The following is a 19,278-nucleotide window of genomic DNA, read 5'->3' on the forward strand; positions in this document are numbered from 1 at the left end:
ATCCACCAGGCCATGAGAATAGGCCAGCTGTCTCAGACAATGTCACGAGGCTGGATGAGGCTCTGCGTGGTCTAAAAAAGACTGTGCAGTTAAGAATCCCCCATCCCCATTTAAAGCAGTGCAGACTTTTTCTAAAAAGCTCTTCCTCTCTGTACCATTGGTGGGAGCATAAATATTAATAAAAACCAAGAAGTGGTTCTGGAGGCATGCCTTCACCAGCAAACACTGGGCCAGATTCACGAAGCGTTCTTACGAACAAATTTGTTCTTAAGTCCCACTTACGAACAGTTGACGAAGATTGTGGCATTCACCAATTTCTTCTTATCCTGGATTTATTCGTAGGTAAGAACAAATCCTACGAACATGCCGACATGTTGGCATGGTTGTGTTTTCTTCTCTTGTGCAGTTCAATAAAATTCAATATTACAATGATAATTCTGTCATATTTATTTATTTATTTGTTTATTTCCTATTTTTGGTGATTTACGGAGAATTTTAAAATTATGTAAATGTGCCAATGACTTAACATTAATCAACCAAATTGGAAACCATGCCAAAACTGTCTTTTTATTTGATTTTATCTTGATTTATTTTATTAGGGGATCGAGGATATGCCCTGGTTGTTGACACCACTGACCAACCCTCAGACTCCACAGGAGTTTTATTCAATCAGATGCATGCGCGCAGTCGCTCCACCACTGAACGCACCATCGGCATTTTAAAGGGGCGCTGGATGTGTTTGGACACAGAGCCACAACCCCGTGAGGATGTGCGTCCTGACGCAATGATGGGGCCAGATTGCAGGCACGCGGTTCACGTTCGAGCGCGATTAATTGCCCGTTTGTGAATAAAATGCATTATTGTCACAATCCGAGCACAGCTTTTACGTTTTTTTTTTTTACATTCTTCTTTTTTTACATTCTCGTTGATTTCTTTAAGCGTGTTGGCTATAGTCATCAGGGTTGAGGCAATTTTATCAAGCGTGTTAGCCATCCTTTCTTGATTGTTCAACACGGCGTCAGAAATCAGGCGTGGAGAGGCAAGCTTTGGGCATTTCGCTTTGGGCATTTTGCTGCTTTTTGCTCCGTCTACAGGGTCCTGCTGCAGTTCCTTTTATGGGCATTAGTGGGCGGTGACTTATGCTAATCGTATGTTAATTAGACACACCTGGCACGCACTTTCAACTTACGAACAGATGGCATTCATCAATCTAAGAACACAGCTGCGAACAATTCTGGGGCTTACGAACGCGTTGATGAATCCGACGTAGGGTTTTCTTAAAAAACTTCTTAAGGACAACTTAAGAAAGAATCTAAGAAGATTCGTAAGAACATATTGGTGAATCGGGCCCACTGTCCCCTCACCACATGCTCCACCTCCAGTGATGATGGAGTGAAGCTCCTTGAAAAAAGGAGGCCCACTCCACCACTGAGGGTGGTGTTGTGGCCCGTTTCTCCTCCGCGTGCGACTCTGCCACCACTCCGTCCGGGAGAGCGGGGCCTCCCTCTGCACCAAACCACTGACGCCTCGCCGCTGGAACGGGCCACGAGGCTGGAGGCGCCACGGGCCCGGGAGCGGTAGGCTCCGCCACCAGGCATCTGGGACCGCATGGCTCGGACAAGCCCTGGCCAGATGACCTTCCTTGCCGCAGTTGAAACACTTCAGGGTGGAGGAGGTCGCAAAAAGGGTGAAGTCGAAATCATCCACCCGAACTATGAAACGATAATTAAATTCCTCCGCCCTGTTATTGAGGATCATGTGAACCTGTTTCCGGTGAGACACTACATGTCTCAGCAGCGGGGACTTACAGCCCAAAAGCATCTTTCTAATCGGGGAAAAAATTTTCCCATGCCGCGACAGCTCCCTCACAAGAAACTCGTCGCTAATAAACGGCGTCACGTTGGACAGAGTAATCCTTGCCACCGGTTGTGTCAGCGGGGTTACTTGGACAAACTGTCTGCCCACAGTGATCCCCATGTCCACTAACTTGTTCACCTGTTCCGAGAGAACTCTGAACAGAAGCAGTCCTCCAGGACCGCAGATCCAACACACGACGAGGGAACCCGAACAAACACCCTCACAACACAAACAGACACCCTGGCACTGACAGGCAGGCGCAACCTGCTTAAATAGGCAGCCCAATGTTAATTGCCTACAGGTGTGCCTGCCAGCAGTGCCAGCTGTAACCAATTGTGCCCCACACCACCCCCTACAGCACAATGACCGACACAACCCCAAAACCCTGACATTACCCCCCCCTCAACGGGCGCCTCCTGGCGCCCTACAAGGACCATCAAAGTGGGCGACGGGGAAGGTTACTGTCAGGGAAGGGGAAGGGAGGGGTTGTGTCTTTAGCTCCACTGCATCCTGACCCGCCGGGTCCACACTGGCCAGGGTGTTCTGTCACGGAGGGGGGTGAACAGGACCCGAACGCAGGCCAGGACACAGTAGTAAAATAGTCACAAGGTTTTATTTACGGGGGAAGGGGAGCAACACAAGGAAGACGCGGGCAGTCCTCCAGGACAGCCGAGCACAGGGAACAGAAGCGGCCCTCCAGGGCAACCAGAAACTCGGGAACAGAAGCGGCCCTCCAGGGCAACAGGAAACTCGGGAACAGAAGCGGCCCTCCAGGGCAACAGGAAACTCGGGAACCGAAGCGGCCCTCCAGGGCAACAGGAAACTCGGGAACCGAAGCGGTCCTCCAGGACTGCAGAGAACTCGGGAACCGAAGCGGTCCTCCAGGACCGCAGAGAACTCGGGAACAGCAGTCCTCCAGGACCGCAGAGAACTCGGGAACAGCAGTCCTCCAGGACCGCAGAGAACTCAGGAACAGCAGAACACCCTCACAACACAAACAGGCACCCTGGCACTGACAGGCAGGCGCAACCTGCTTAAATAGGCAGCCCAATGTAAATTGCCTACAGGTGTGCCTGCCAGCAGTGCCAGCTGTAACCAATTGTGCCCCACACCACCCCCTACAGCACAATGACCGACACAACCCCAAAACCCTGACACTACCGCCATTTTATCAAAGTGTTGTTAAGGCATGGGCCCTTTTTAAAGTTGAAAAAAGAACCAGCTCTGACTCTCTGTATTGGCTGCTAAGGGGTGCATGGAGCCAGGTTGAACGTCTTGGCCGAAGCCATGCCCTGCTGACCCATTCAACCTGACCCTACCGGCAAACTACTTTACTAAATATAATGTATTTCTGTATGTACTCTGTGGAGTATGTGTGCCTATTCTCTCCTCTACCTCTGCTCTCCTCCCTATTCCTCTACCTGTCCTCCCCCTTCTCCTCTCTCTCTACCCAGCCAGCCATCAGCAGGAGGGTCCCCCTACATGAGCCTGGTCCTGCTCAAGGTTTCTTCCTGTTAAAGGGGAGTTTTTCCTTGCCACTGTTGCTTGTCTAGGGTTAGGCCCTGGGATTCTTTAAAGTGCCTTGAAACAATTTTGATTGTAAAAGATGCTATATAAATAAAAACTGATTAATTGATTGATATTATAACATTAACCCTAAACCTCACATAACATTAACCCTGATATTAAACCTAACCCAAACATTAATCATAAACCTAACCTTAACATCAACCCTAGCATCAATCCTATCCCCAGCATCAATCCTAACCCCACCCATTAACGTAACCCTTTTCCTAACCCTAACCACACCCCTTTCCTAACCCTAATTATTTCAGAACCCAAAACCTTTTCCTAACCCTTACCCTAACAATAAGCCTAACGTTAACCCTAACATTAATACTACCCATGCTAAATATGAGAATCACATAGAGACTTTTTCATTTGTACAAGCCCACAAGCGGTGGACAATGCCAGAAATCTAATTCATCCGAGTTATTTTAACTCTTAGAATGGAAACAAACAGAGCAGAAGATCTGATCCATTTAAAACACAACTGTTGGCTTACCTGACATCGTTACGTTAAAAAAAAAAAAAAATTGACACAGGTTTTCTTCCATCTTTATTTCATTATGCTTGTGCTCAGCATCGCATTTCATAGAATTTATTTCATAGAATTGACATTCTGTTACATCACAGACAATATATCACAACAATATCAAAGAAGGTTTTTTTGTTTCTTTGGGTTTTTTCCAAAATAGCCAGAATAGTTTTCCCACTTAAATAATTGCTCTGATAATAGAGCTGCTCCTAAAGCCAAACCCAATGACAAAAAGAAAGCCATGATGGTTCCAGCTGTTTCTGCTTCATGTGGAAGAACTTTCCTACAGAGCAAAATAAATTAAACAAATATAAAATGTCTATTTTAAAATTGCTAGGATGAAAAAATGTGTTGGCATAATTTTGTTTATTTCCTCACTTGGGCCCAAAGCACATGCAGAGACTGGCCAGATATCCATTACTGAAGGCAAATAGGGTCATGAACAAGATGAAAAATGCATCATGATAAAATAAGACAGGCAGATGGAGATGAGGCTGAACGTTACACAACATGAAGAGTGGGATGAAAATGACATGACACTCAATCATCCCAGGAAGTAACAGACTGTCTTTTCTAGACTGAAAAAGAAAAAAACAACAAAACTTTAAACAAAGACATTCAAGGAGAACAACCACAGGTCTAATAACACAGATGTCTGTCTACTACGGTATATTTTTGACACATTAACGCTTAATGTTTGTCTTCTGTGGAAAATCATTCATAAGTTTGTCTTATTTAAGTAGGCTTCTTAACAACTACCAGGAACATGAATCAGGTAATTACACATGAGAAAGTGTTCATATTTTCATTTGACAAAAACTTATAAATTGTATTTTTATTTGCTTTTGTTTTATATTTTGTTTGCACTTTGATAAAAAAAATGAAAGAAACATACAATGTGCCATGTCCTGAACAAACCTGGATAAAATTATTTAAAGAGAAAAAAAATTACTAATCAATTTCCTGTTGGATGAATTAAGCTTACCCACATACAGAGTGCTGTTAAACTTCGGCCTCCCCAATCACACAGATTCAAAAGCAGGAAACAGCTGATTGGGACAAAGTACTGATCTGTGAAATAAACATAGTCAGGGTCTGGACAGAAGGCGAAACATCTTCAAGAGAAGAAAAACAGTCCAGTTGACACACAAAATTACCTTGGATAATAGTCAGGGTATGTCACCATGAAGTGAATTAGCAGAAATAAAGCCACAAACACAAGCGTATAATCAACATCATATGTGAGAACATGAACATAGACTGATTGTAAAATGTATGTATACATCCATATTATTCTTCTTTTGACCATTTTTTGTAACTGTTTTGTCTGTGGGATTTGTGTAAATCCAGAAAGGTTACAAATTTAAACATGCTAAATATGCATTTAGACATGCTAATCTGACTGTTTGGATCAAAATCAAATAATATAAAATAGGAAAACAGAAATCAATGGTGCAATTCAAAGCTTAAATTATGTTTAAGGAGCTTGTTAAAACTGCAGATTGTCTGTGTCCTGTTATGAAGGTTGAGTGAATCTGAAAATAATCTATATCAGTGCATACGAGGACAATGTCATACAGGGACAAATTGGTCAGAGGCCATTTATCTGCATAATATTTCTTCATACGTATATTCTTACAGATGCAGTAATCTTTCAGCTCTCACTGGTATTTCAAAGTAAAAAAAAACAAAAACTATAAAAATGTGTGACTCACCCCAGGAACCATTGTCTGTCAGTGACGTTTTTGTGTCAGCAGTAATGGCTGGAAAAATGCCAATCGTTATGGTGAGAGTACAACAGGCCGAGAGAGCCAACAGCCAGATCTGATGGTGAGAGGTAGGGTGGAGTCATTCAAAATTAAAAATTGACAGTTTTATTGGTCATACCAAAATATAAACCAAGTGATAAACATTTTGTAACTCAGTTATTACACTTTAATTGACAAAAAATTGGGAAAAGATTCATTTGAAAAATGCATTCTAAGCAAACCTTTTTAAAGATCTTCACCACAGAGATTTTTTGCCGTTTCGTCTGATCTGTTGCTTCATTTTTATTGTCTGGAATACATTAATGTCAGAAGACACAGTAAACTACATACTTAAAGGAAAAAAATAACAAGAAATTATATTGTTTCTGTTTGCAGCAATTGTCAATTTTTTTTACTTCTCTTCATAAGATAAGTTCTGTTCATCTGTCATTTCTTTCTGTTTGTCTCTTGATAAAACTGGAAATATTCCTACAAAGCACAAAAGAAATGTTATGCAACATTCCAAACTATTTGGGAGAAGTATGTGTGTGTTTCTTTGTTTTACCAGCTTAGGTAGAACAACATACAAGAGAATGCACATAAAAATAACAGTGCATGCTGTGATAAATGAACCAAATGCTGAATCATGAAGATCTGAACCACCTGAGAGAAGAATAGGAAGAGAGGAAATTAACGGAAATAATTACCTTTACTATAAAAAGTATCTAAAACGTTCTGTCTATATCATCTCTTTCTGAGATAATGATTTCTGTGACTTAAATGATGATGTGACACACTTGCAATGGCGCAAATCATGGCAAAGGCTGCAAAGCTTCCAGCGAGTCCCTGACCGCTCATGATTAGAGTAGTATATGAAGCCGGTAGCAATCCAGCCATTCCAAATAGACTTCCCTGTAACACAGCCCCAAAGGCTGTTGAGACCAAAACAAAATAAATTACCACTGCTGTCCTGCAAAGGAGTCAAATCAATCAATGAATACTGCCTTTTTTCATAGTTTGAAACTATTAGGAAAACCTGAGAACATGCACAGTTGATGATGACAATCTTCACCATGGTTAGACAGAAAAAAGTTAGAGGTTCTAGAGGAACTTTGACAATAATGGCTGTGATGATGAAAAACAAACATGATGACAGTAAGGCTGCCCAACACTCGCAAACACTGAGATATCCTAAAGAAGGGCAAGAAAAGGAAAAAAAATCCATAAAGAAACAGAGCAGCAGGGTTTTTAAAAAAAGAAAAAAAAAACAACTCTTGGATGACACACATCATTTAGGTTTCTTTAAACAAACAGAACTTTAAACACAATTCTGAATGTCAGTGGTAGCACCACAGATGGAGACATTCTTAAAAAAAAGTTATTTTCTTTTAAGCTTTGTTCAGTTTAAGTCTGCACAGAGGGAACTGACTTGTACTAGTGTTGATAGAAACATATTTTCTTTTAGACATTGTGGAGTTGAAACAAAGCTTAAATTTGCAAGTACACGACAACCTTTAAGACAGTTTAACATCTGCCATGTGATGACCACATGTGGTTAAAATGTTGATCTAAATGGAAAGAACAGATGATGCAACAATCGTAAGTCTTTAACCCAGGACATATAACCTCCAAAGACTTTGAAGGCAAACACTTTGAACTTCCATTGAAAAGGTCTTCATTACTGTTTGATTGCAGTACTTACAGTGAATGCAGGATAGAGTTGAGGCACGTGCAGAGTAGTGGCAGCATGGCAAAAAACGTCATCAGGTTATTGAACTTTGCCTCCAGAATGCTACGATGCTCGCCTGCTGCCTGTGTCTGATTGGCTAAAGTATCACCCAAAGAAGATTCCTTTAGACGACTATTGAAGTACTATAAACAAAGCATAGTTGAGTCCATGAGTTTATACTAGTTTTATTTAGAATTGTTGTTTGTCCTCCACATTAGAGGCATGTTGAGAAGACAAGGCTGTCTAATAATGGAGAAGGTATCAAACCATGATAGCAGTCATGAAGAAATTCCAGGGCAGCAGTGTTCCTAAACCCAGCATAAAAAAAGATCAGCCAAACTCCATAGTACCTGAAATAATTTTATGATAAAATATTTTTCTTCAATTCAAATTCTCAGAAAACACAGAGGCCCCAGTTAGCAGGTCTGCTAACTCTCTTGCCTATCAATTTTTGACCATCTACAACAAAGCAATTAAACAAGCAACTACATTTTTTAGTGTAGTTAACTCTCTAACATTTAAAACCATAATATTTTCATGTGAATGACACATTAAGATGAGGCCTAATTTGCTCAAATGAAGGCACCAGTACATGTAATTTCTTAAGTGAACAGGCATTAAAATTATTATTTATTAACAAGCATTCAGTTTACTGATCGAATCACTCACAGTAGCACTAATAAAAGACAAGGGATATAAATAACAGCACAAAAAAGTTCTGTCTTATTTCGCCACTTTTAGAATATCAGAAGTCTAAGTTTGCCTGCAAGAGGCACACAGATCTGATTAATGTACTTACTTGTCCTGTGGTATGCTGATTGTCATCTTTAAGGAAAAACAGTGTAACTAATGTAATGAAGTGAAGAATGGACCTGCAGACATGACAAACAGATAGCTCAGGATGCTGCACAACTAATACATTCTGCACTGCTGAACTCCAACAGGGTGGTTCTTATTTGCATTGGCACATGTCCCATTCTATCACTTCTACTTAAAACATACTAGCTTCTATTTTTGTTTATCTGAAACAGCTACCATTAAGCCTGCTCATTTTTTTTAAAATCCCCCAAAAGCTAATATTTGAAAAATACTATAGTAATTACAGTTATTGGCATGAATAATTTATGTATGTGTCTACAAAGTAGTTTGCAGGAGTCGGATTGTGGGTGGAGTCAAATCACCTCCCCCCACTAGGTGGCCAATCGATCAATCTTTATTTATATAGTGTCTGTTACAATCAAAATTGTTTCTAGGCGCTTTACAGAATCCCAGGGCCTGGACCCCGAACAAGCAACAGTGGCAAGGAAAAACTCCCCTTTAACAGGAAGAAACCTTGAGCAGGACCAGGCTCATAAAGGAGGACCCTCCTGCTGATGTCCGGCTGGGTAGAAAGACAGGTAGAGAACATAGAAATACATTATTTTAATTAAAATAAACTGCCGGTAGAGTCGAGTTGAGTGGGTCAGCATACAACTATGAAGGCGGCGACACCTGTAGATGAACACAGAGGGGAGGGGGAGCAGGAAAAACTACACAAGTAACATCCCCGATCTATTTGGAGAGGAGAGTAGAGGAAACCATGACCCTGTGGGGTGACAGAGGCCTGTCAGGTGATCATGTATTATGTTTGAAGTATTATAGTTTGTCTGTCTAGGATAGTAAATAGAACTACAGAATTAGTGATCATAAGAGTTTTAAGTCTAATCTTAAAAGTAGAGATAGCATCAGCCTCCCATAGAGGCAGCTGGTTCCATAGCAGGGGGGCTTGGTAGCTAAATGCTTGGCTGCCAATTCTACCTTTAGAGACTGTGGGGACAACAAGTAAACCAGCATTCTGAGAACGGAGCGGTCTATTGGGAATATAAGTGTCAAGTTATCTCCCTTATTTCAGCACCTGCCCAACGTGAAAATGGCCTGGTTCCATAAATCCCCAAAGGACACGAGATCAACTCTTCCATTTCACCTCAATCTTTATTTTATTTTCAAGATTGTTTGGCTTGCGGCAATGCATTAGTAGCAGGATTAGGATTAGGTTGAAAACCTTTAACACAAAAGGAGACAATTTAGCAAACAATTCAAACAAACATAAATATCTCCATCAATTCAAAGTTTTTTTTCATACCGGTGACGTCTTTGGGAGGAACCCTGTGTTGAAATCGTCTTCTTTGTCAATTGTCTTCTCTTTCGTTCCTCAGTGCTCTTCTTTCCCAGAGTGAGTACCTTTTAGTGTGGAGTGAGACCCTTTTAAGTGCTGCCTCCAGTGCAGCTTCCAGGTGTCCCCACTTTGTGATTACCGCCTGCTCTGCTCAATAATGCCTTCTGGGATTTGTAGTTGGTGTGAAGAACTCCAGGATAAACTTCTGAGATTTAGCTCAACACCTCCCACTTGAGCTCTTGGTTTTTTTTACAACCGGGAGGTCACACCATTCTTCTATGCCTTTTGCTGTTCTTCAACAGGAAGTAAGATAACAAGGCGTCTGACATCCCTATGAAGAATTGTTGCAGGAATTTTTGATGAAAGCTTCTTGATTCCATCTCTGCTAGTTTTCATGGCCCCTCTTCTGATTGGCTTGGCAAGCGAGACAGGGTAGCTGGGAAAGGTTCTCACTTTTACATCTCTTACAATGCCTTTTCCATCGGTGTTGACAGTGACCACTCTGGCCAATTTGTATTGACCTCTCAGGGCAATTTGGTCAGCTAGCCAAATCACATCTCCCACTGCAACATTTTGCTCCTTGGTGTGCCATTTGTTTCTTACAAATAGGTTAGGACCAGCCAGTTGGCACCATTTTTGCCAGAATCTGCTGACCTCTCTCTGAATACTTTGGAGTCTCTTGTATGGATAGCCATCAAACTGGAAGTCTCCTGGATCCGCCGTAGGACTGGTCCTTCCTAGTAACAGGGAATTTGGGGTGATATACTCCACGAAGTCTTCCCTGCTTTGAACTCTAGCATCAATGGGTCTTTCATTTGCCAGGTTGGCTGCCATGAAGAGAAACGTCTGGAATTCCCCCCATGTGAAAACTCCAACTCCACAAAGGTTGCTTAAGGCCCGCTTCACTATTCTGACAGCTGCCTCTGCTGCTCCATTCCTATGGGGAGAGTCTGCAGGGTGGATTTTCCAAGACCACTCTGTCCCGACCACTCCGCAAAATCCTCAAGCTGAGGCCTGTTCAGTTGGTCCAGCAATTTATGCTGCTGCTCTAGAACAGGTTTTGCCCCCACAAAGTTCGTTCCTGGGTCAAACCACAGTTTTCTGGGGTGCCCTCTTAGTGAAGTGAACCTCTGGTATGCCAGCAGGAATCCCTCTGTTGACTGATCACTGACATCAGTGTGTATAGCTCTTGAAGCCATGCAGCAGAAGACAAGTTTAAGTTTTACTCTTTTCTTTAACTCATCCTTAACCTCATAAGGTCCGAACAGGTCCATGGTTGTAAATTCGAATGGTACGGGCTGGGCGTGATCGCTCTGGTGGAAGGTCACTCATGATCTGCTGACACTGTTTTGCTTTGTTTTTCCGGCAGATCACATAGCTGTCCACCATTTTCTTTGCAAGCCGACGACCTTTTATCACCCAGGCCCTTTTCCTCATCCTGAGAAGGGTCCCTGCTACACCTTCATGGTTAACTTTGTGGGCTTCTTCGGCCAACAAAGTTGACAACCATTCTTCATATGGTAAATCTGGCACTGCAGTCTTGTCTTCATTGAACATTTGAATACGGCCTCCACAGACCAGGAGTCCAGAGTCCACATCTCTCTATACTGCCAACCTGCTTAAAGTGGTGTGTGGGAATGTAGCTCCTTCTTGGGCTGCAAGGAAGAGGTCTCTAAGTGCATCCTCACGTTCTTCTGGAGTCAGCACAGCTTCCTTGGCCTTTTCTTTGATTGACCTTGCCTCCCACTTTGACTGTCCTCTAGTCGGACCCTTCTTCTACAGCCACTTCTTGGCAGCTCGCCACACCCAGGCGATAACTTTGATGAGACTGGACAAGCTGCTGAATTTTTCCACATCCAAAAGATTCTTCACCCAGCCAGCAGGCTTCCTTTCTGGAAGAGGGGATGGATTGGATGTAGTCTCCTGAATTTCACTTTGACTTTCCTGCAGGTGGTCTCTCTGACCCATTTTTCCTTTGGCTCTTGTCAGCACTGCTGAGAATGCCTTCCTCTGGAGTTTATCAACATTCTCCCTGGCATGCACTGCAACCTCCCCACCTGACTTTATAGGCCACTCCTCCACTGGCAGCTTCAGAAACTCTGGTCCAGTCTGCCATGTGGAATCCTCTCTCAAATCTTTAGGAGTGCCTCCTCTTGTAATGATGTCAGCAATGTTTAGATCCCCAGGGATCCACCACCAGTCTTGCGCTGGTCCAGACCCCTGGATTTCACCCACTCTGTTGGCAAAGAAGGTCTGGTAACCATAGCTGTCTCTTTGAATGGCCCCCAGGACTGTCTGACTGTCTACTAGATGGAACCATCTTTCAATATCCAATCTTCCACGCTTCTCAACATATTTCCTGATCCTGGCTGCAAAGACAGCTCCACAGATTTCTGCTTTGATGGCTTCTCCCTTTTGATCCAGTGGCCTTAGCTTGGCTTTTGATTCCACGAACCGGACTTCAATCCCTCGACTTGTCTCCCACCTCAAATAAATGACAGCTCCATAAGTTTTGTCACTTCCATCTGTGAATGTGATCCCCCATGGCTTGCCTTTCCAGTCAGCTGGTGTGAGGCTCCTGTGGAATTTGATCTGTCCAAGATGGACATACTCTTCAAATAACTGAATGGCTTCTTCTCTGAGACCTTCTGACAGTGGTTTATCCCAGGTTTCTCTGGTCAGCTTGCCACCACCTCCCTCCTGGAATGCTTTTCTGACAAGGATCGCCCCCTTCTGTTTGGCGGGTGTGACAAAGCCAATTGGGTCATAAAGCCTAGCTATCTGGCTCAGGAGTCCCCTCCTAGTCAGTGGATTAGGTGTCTCAGGTCTCACCTCCTCTTTGAGAAGATTCTTGCCAACTCTCATTTTCTGTTTCCTTTTGGAAAAATTAATTGAAGTCATCATGTAGAGTTTGTCCTCATCTACTTGGTACCCAATGCCCAGGGCTTTGTTGTCTCCATCCCTCATTTGATTTGGAAGAATTAGGGTCTGACTTTGTCTTTACCCCTTCTTCAGAACTCCTGCTTCCATTTCCTTCCTCCCACTTTCCCCTGACCGGACCCATGGTTTGAGAGAAAATCCTCCAGCTCTTAGGATTTCTTCAATTCCTTCTGTGATTTTGTCCAGTTTCTTAAGGTCATTGTGAGAGGTAAAGAGGTCATCCACGTAACTGTTCTCTTCAAGGACTCTGCGTTCATCCTCCAGGTGAGCAAAGATGGGCAGTCTTGCTGTCAACCGCATAGCTAACTTTGCAATGCATCCAGCTGGTCTGTCTCCAATGTTGATTCTTGTGATGGCATATTCACTTATCCTTTCATCTGGATTGTCTCTCCAGAGAAACCTGTGCAAATGCATCTCACGCTCCTCCAACCATACTGAGTTATACATTTTCTTGATGTCTTCTAAAGCTGCGTAGACACCTCCTCTGAACCTCAGTAGAACAGCTCTGATTGGATTGAGAACATCTGGTCCCTTTAGCAGAATATCATTCATGCTAAGTCCTTTGGCTGCTGTTCCAAACAATCCTCACTGGAGTCGTCACTGAATGAGGATTAGGTGCCACCAGATGGCTTACATACCACACTGGTCCTTTCCAGTTATTCATCTCTTCTCCAGTGAGTTTTATGGCAGCACCTCGTTCAACCATTTCATGGATTTGGGTTGCATATGCCTCTTGCCACTCTGGATCTCTCTTCAGCTGTCTTTCTGTCCTCAAAAATGTTGCCTGCATTGCAGCTTTGTTGTTGGGGAGTGAAGCAGGATCTACAGTCCATGGATATTTTGCATCCCAGTGTGGAGATGTTGAGTGAGAATCTTCCTTGACATAAGTGAGGCCTTCTTCAATTATCTCAAGCTCCCTCTCCTCTGCCAAAGTCATTTCTTTCCCACCTGGTTGGCAGTTCCCACATCGGCATCCTCCACACCTTGGCTCACATGCAGCCTCAATGCTGTTCCACCTCCACCACTCAAGGAACTCACGGTTGCCAACAGCTGAAAACTTTGCTTGATTCACCTCCTTCTGTTGTACCTGAGCTGCCTCAGTGGTTGGATTCCAGACAATTTCCTCATATTTGACAGCAGCTGTGAGCAAAGTGTGTTTTGGACTCATGTGCCGCCACATCCACTTCTTCACACAAATCAGGGTGAGCTCCAGCCACCGTCTTTCCCAGGGGACCCTCCCACAAGACAAGATCTCCCACAATTCTCACCCTTTGTGGAACGAGTCTTCCCTCTCTGTGACTAATGAGATTTTCAACTTCTTCTGGCCTTCTTAATTCGTCAAACTGGACCTCTGGGAAGAACTCCTGCAATTTCTCTGGTTGGATTACTTTGTGCACATTGGCAATTTCATCCAGGCCGTAGCACACAAGCTCATGAGCCCTCTCGGTCCTTTTCATATGATCATGTTGCATTCACTTTTGTTTTTTTTTTAAAAAAAGTGCATCCATACCCAAAATGACATTTTCTCCACTTGCAAACGTCAACAAAGTCCAAATGTGATTGCAACGTTAGTTTTCACATGATCCTGAAGCAATCACTTCTGTTTTGGAAAAAAAGTGCATGCATACCAAAAATGTCTGTGTAGATTCTCAATCATCCAGGTCATCATTATCCAAGGTAGAAAACTACCTTGGATATCCACACTGAAGAGAATTATTTTATCTTGTTAGCATCTTTTATCTTATTAGCATGTGTTAGACTATATGTTACAGTTAGTTTAGAAGTTAGGAATACTATATACTCTTTAGTAGGAATACACATAAGCAAGTCAGTTGACCCTTCTTTGACATGAATACTGCTTAGACAGTTGGAGCCAGGCAGACAGGAAATGGTAGACCCTCATCGTAAAATATGACAGCATAATTTACTGGTGATTGATAAGTTCCTGGACAGGAATAAGACCTCTGACCTGGCCATCTGAGAAGACAATGGAGAAGGACTGCACCAACACCAAATGAGGCAGGAAGAAGAAGATGAAGTCACCCAAGAAGAAGGACTGGATTGGACTGAATTAGCATCAATAATTACATATGTCTTTCTATATAAACTGGGCCAAGGGATAGTTAGGTTGTCAGACTTCATGCCCTGACAATTGACTTTGTTGTTGCTAGGGTTATGAACTGGCCCGGAGCTCTGTAATATTTGTATCTTGAATTGATTCTGTTTGCTAAATACATTTTGAAATTGACATTTGTTTACTTGAAGTCTTCATTTAAAGAACACGCGGATTGGCAGTGACACACGAGAGGTATTGCAATCCAACAACACCCAGAATGAGGTTTTCTCCAAGCGCAAACGTCAAAAAAGTCCAAATATGATCGCAGCATAAGTTTTCATATGCTCATGTTGCATTCAACATTGTTTTGAGAAAAAAGTGTATCCTGACCCAAAGTGACGTGTAGTATCCCGTTCTATGCAGGCTTTACGTCTGTAAGGCCGCAATGTGTTTAACACCTAGCCTAAGCACCATATTAGGACATGCTCCACATGTGTGTCCGGTGTCTTCTTCCTTTAGGTAATAGGAGCTGCTAAAAGACAACACTGGAGCCTGTGGGCCCCCGGGGATTCTCACTAGGAGGATGTATAGCATGAAGCATCTTCACTATTCCCTTTTTTGGTCATAACTGAACACCAGACCATTGGGTTGACCATACGGTATAGTGTGAGGTCATCAGAAAAGAATGTGTTTACTCGACTGTATAAGAAGGAGGTGACGATGAAGACACCTCGGAGTTATTCACCATCGGGACCTCGAAACCTCCCTCGGACAATCTGCAGTGTCCGATTGATACCTGACTGTTCTCTCCAATAAACATCTTTGATAACCAAGTCGGTGTCTGCGAAGATTCCTTCCTCATCAACACATCTCGGCAACCTCCAGGAGAAGATTCACAACAGACGTTTTCTCAACGAGCAAACGTCAAAAAAGTAAAAATGTGACTGCAGCATAAGTTTTCAGATGATCATGTTGCATTCACCTCTGTTTTGAGAAAAATGTGTCTCCTGACCAAAAGTGATGGTTTCCCCACGAGAAGACGTCAAAAACGTCATAATGTGACCGCAGCATGAGTTTTCAGATGATCATGTTGCATTCACCTCTGTTTTGAAAAAAATGTTTCTCCTGACCAAAAGTGATGGTTTCCCCACGAGAAGACGTCAAAAACGTCATAATGTGACCGCAGCATGAGTTTTCAGATGATCACGTTGCATTCACCTCTGTTTTGAGAAAAATGTGTCTCCTGACCAAAAGTGATGGTTTCCCCACGAGAAGACGTCAAAAACGTGATAATGTGACCGCAGCATGAGTTTTCAGATGATCATGTTGCATTCACCTGAGTTTTCAGATGATCATGTTGCATTCACCTCTGTTTTGAGAAAAATGTGTCTCCTGACCAAAAGTGATGGTTTCCCCACGAGAAGACGTCAAAAACGTCATAATGTGACCGCAGCATGAGTTTTGAGATGATCATGTTGCAATCACCTTTGTTTTGATAAAAACTTGTCTCCTGACCAAAAGTGATGGTTTCCCCACGAGAAGACGTCATAAACGTCATAATGTGACTGCAGCATAAGTTTTAAGATGATCATGTTGCATTCACCTCTGTTTTGAAATAAATGTATCTCCTGACCAAAAGTGATGTTTACTCCACGAGCAAAGGTCAAAAAAGTCATAATGTGACCGAAGCATGAGTTTTGAGATGATCATGTTGCATTCACCTCTGTTTTGAGAAAAATGTGTCTCCTGTCCAAAAGTGATGGTTTCCCCACGAGAATACGTCAAAAACGTCATAATGTGACCGCAGCATGAGTTTTCAGATGATCATGTTGCATTCACCTGAGTTTTCAGATGATCATGTTGGATTCACCTCTGTTTTGAAATAAATGTGTCTCCTGACCAAAAGTGATGTTTACTCCACGAGCAAACGTCAAAAACGTCATAATGTGACCACAGCATGAGTTTTGAGATGATCATGTTGCATTCACCTCTGTTTTGATAAAAACGTGTCTTCTGACCAAAAGTGATGGTTTCCCCACGAGAAGACGTCATAAACGTCATAATGTGACCGCAGCATGAGTTTTCAGATGATCATGTGTCATTTACCTCTGTTTTGAAAAAAATGTATGTCCTGACCAAAAGTGATGGTTTCCCCACGAGAAGATGTCATAAACGTCATAATGTGACCGCAGCATGAGTTTTCAGATGATCATGTGTCATTTACCTCTGTTTTGAAATAAATGTGTCTCCTGACCAAAAGTGATGTTTCCTCCAAGAGTAAACGTCAAAAAAGTCATAACGTGACTGCAGCATAAGTTCTGAGATGATCATGTTGCATTCACCTTTGTTTTGATAAAAACCTGTCTCCTGACCAAAAGTGATGGTTTCCCCACGAGAAAACGTCAGAAACGTCATCATGTGACCGCAGCATGAGTTTTCAGATGATCATGTTGGATTCACCTCTGTTTTGAAATAAATGTGTCTCCTGACCAAAAGTGATGTTTACTGCACGAACAAACGTCAAAAACGTCATAATGTGACCACAGCATGAGTTTTGAGATGATCATATTGCATTCACCTCTGTTTTGATAAAAACGTGTCTCCTGACCAAAAGTGATGGTTTCCCCACGAGAAGACGTCATAAACGTCATAATGTGAGCGTAGCATGAGTTTTCAGATGATCATGTTGCATTTACCTCTGTTTTGAGAAACTTGTATCTCCTGACCAAAAGTGCTGGTTTCCCCACGAGAAAACGTCAGAAACGTCATAATGTGAGCGCAGCATGAGTTTTCAGGTGATCATGTTGCATTCACCTCTGTTTTGACAAAAATGTATCTCCTGACCAAAAGTGATGGTTTCCCCACGAGAAAACGTCAAAAACGTCATAATGTGACCGCAGCATAAATTTTCAGATGATCATGTTGCATTCACCTCTGTTTTGAAATAAATGTATCTCCTGACCAAAAGTGATGGTTTCCCCACGAGCAGACGTCAAAAACGTCATAATGTGAGCGCAGCATGAGTTTTCAGATGATCACGTTGCATTCACCTCTGTTTTGAAATAAATGTATCTCCTGATCAAAAGTGATGGTTTCCCCACGAGAAAACGTCAAAAACGTCATAATGTGAGCGCAGCATGAGTTTTCAGATGATCATGTTGCATTCACCTCTGTTTTGAGAAAAATGTGTCTTCTGACCAAAAGTGATGGTTTCCCCACGAGAAGACGTCAAAAACGTCATAATGTGACCGCAGCATGACTTTTCAGATGATCATGTTGCATTCACCTCTGTTTTGAGAAAAATGTGTCTCCTGACCAAAAGTGATGGTTATTCCTCGAGAGAGACATCAAAAACGTCATAATGTGACCGCAGCATGAGTTTTTAGATGATCATGTTGCATTCACCTCTGTTTTGAGAAAAATGTGTCTCCTGACCAAAAGTGATGGTTTCCCCACGAGAAGACGTCATAAACGTCATAATGTGACCGCAGCATGAGTTTTCAGATGATCATGTGTCATTTACCTCTGTTTTGAAATAAATGTGTCTCCTGACCAAAAGTGATGTTTCCTCCAAGAGTAAACGTCAAAAAAGTCATAACGTGACTGCAGCATAAGTTCTGAGATGATCATGTTGCATTCACCTTTGTTTTGATAAAAACCTGTCTCCTGACCAAAAGTGATGGTTTCCCCACGAGAAAACGTCAGAAACGTCATCATGTGACCGCAGCATGAGTTTTCAGGTGATCATGTTGCATTCACCTTTGTTTTGAAAAAAATGTGTCTCCTTCCCAAAAGTGATGGTTTCCCTCGAGAACACGTCAAAAACGTCATAATGTGAGCGCAGCATGAGTTTTCAGATGATCATGTTGCATACACCTCTGTTTTGAAATAAATGTATCTCCTGACCAAAAGTGATGGTTTCCCCATGAGAAAACGTCAAAAACGTCATAATGTGAGCGCAGCATGAGTTTTCAGATGATCATATTGCATTCACCTCTGTTTTGAAATAAATGTATCTCCTGACCAAAAGTGATGGTTTCCCCACGAGAAAACGTCAAAAACGTCATAATGTGAGCGCAGCATGAGTTTTCAGATGATCATGTTGCATTCACCTCTATTTTGAAATAAATGTATCTCCTGACCAAAAGTGATGGTTTCCCCACGAGAAAACGTCAAAAACGTCATAATGTGACCGCAGCATGAGTTTTCAGGTGATCATGTTGAATTTACCTCTGTTTTGAGAAACTTGTATCTCCTGACCAAAAGTGATGGTTTCCCCACGAGAAAACGTCAGAAACGTCATAATGTGAGCGCAGCATGAGTTTTCAGATGATCATGTTGCATTCACCTCTGTTTTGAAAAAATGTATCTCCTGACCAAAAGTGATGGTTTCCCCACGAGAAAACGTCAAAAACGTCATAATGTGACCGCAGCATGAGTTTTCAGATGATCATGTTGCATTCACCTCTGTTTTGAAATAAATGTATCTCCTGACCAAAAGTGATGGTTTCCCCACGAGCAGACGTCAAAAACGTCATAATGTGAGCGCAGCATGAGTTTTCAGATGATCATGTTGCATTCACCTCTGTTTTGAAATAAATGTATCTCCTGACCAAAAGTGATGGTTTCCCCACGAGAAAACGTCAAAAACGTCATAATGTGAGCGCAGCATGAGTTTTCAGATGATCATGTTGC

The 19,278-nt window shown here is 42.4% G+C and overlaps 1 pseudogene; it reads right to left on the bottom strand.

Annotated features, from left to right (window-relative positions):
- Positions 1-4,072: 4,072 nt before the first annotated feature.
- Positions 4,073-8,257, bottom strand: LOC130526785 (equilibrative nucleoside transporter 1-like; annotated as a pseudogene).
- Between the last annotated feature and the right edge of the window lie 11,021 nt (positions 8,258-19,278).

This window comes from Takifugu flavidus, chromosome 6 (assembly GCF_003711565.1).
Source record: "Takifugu flavidus isolate HTHZ2018 chromosome 6, ASM371156v2, whole genome shotgun sequence".
NCBI lineage: Eukaryota > Metazoa > Chordata > Actinopteri > Tetraodontiformes > Tetraodontidae > Takifugu > Takifugu flavidus.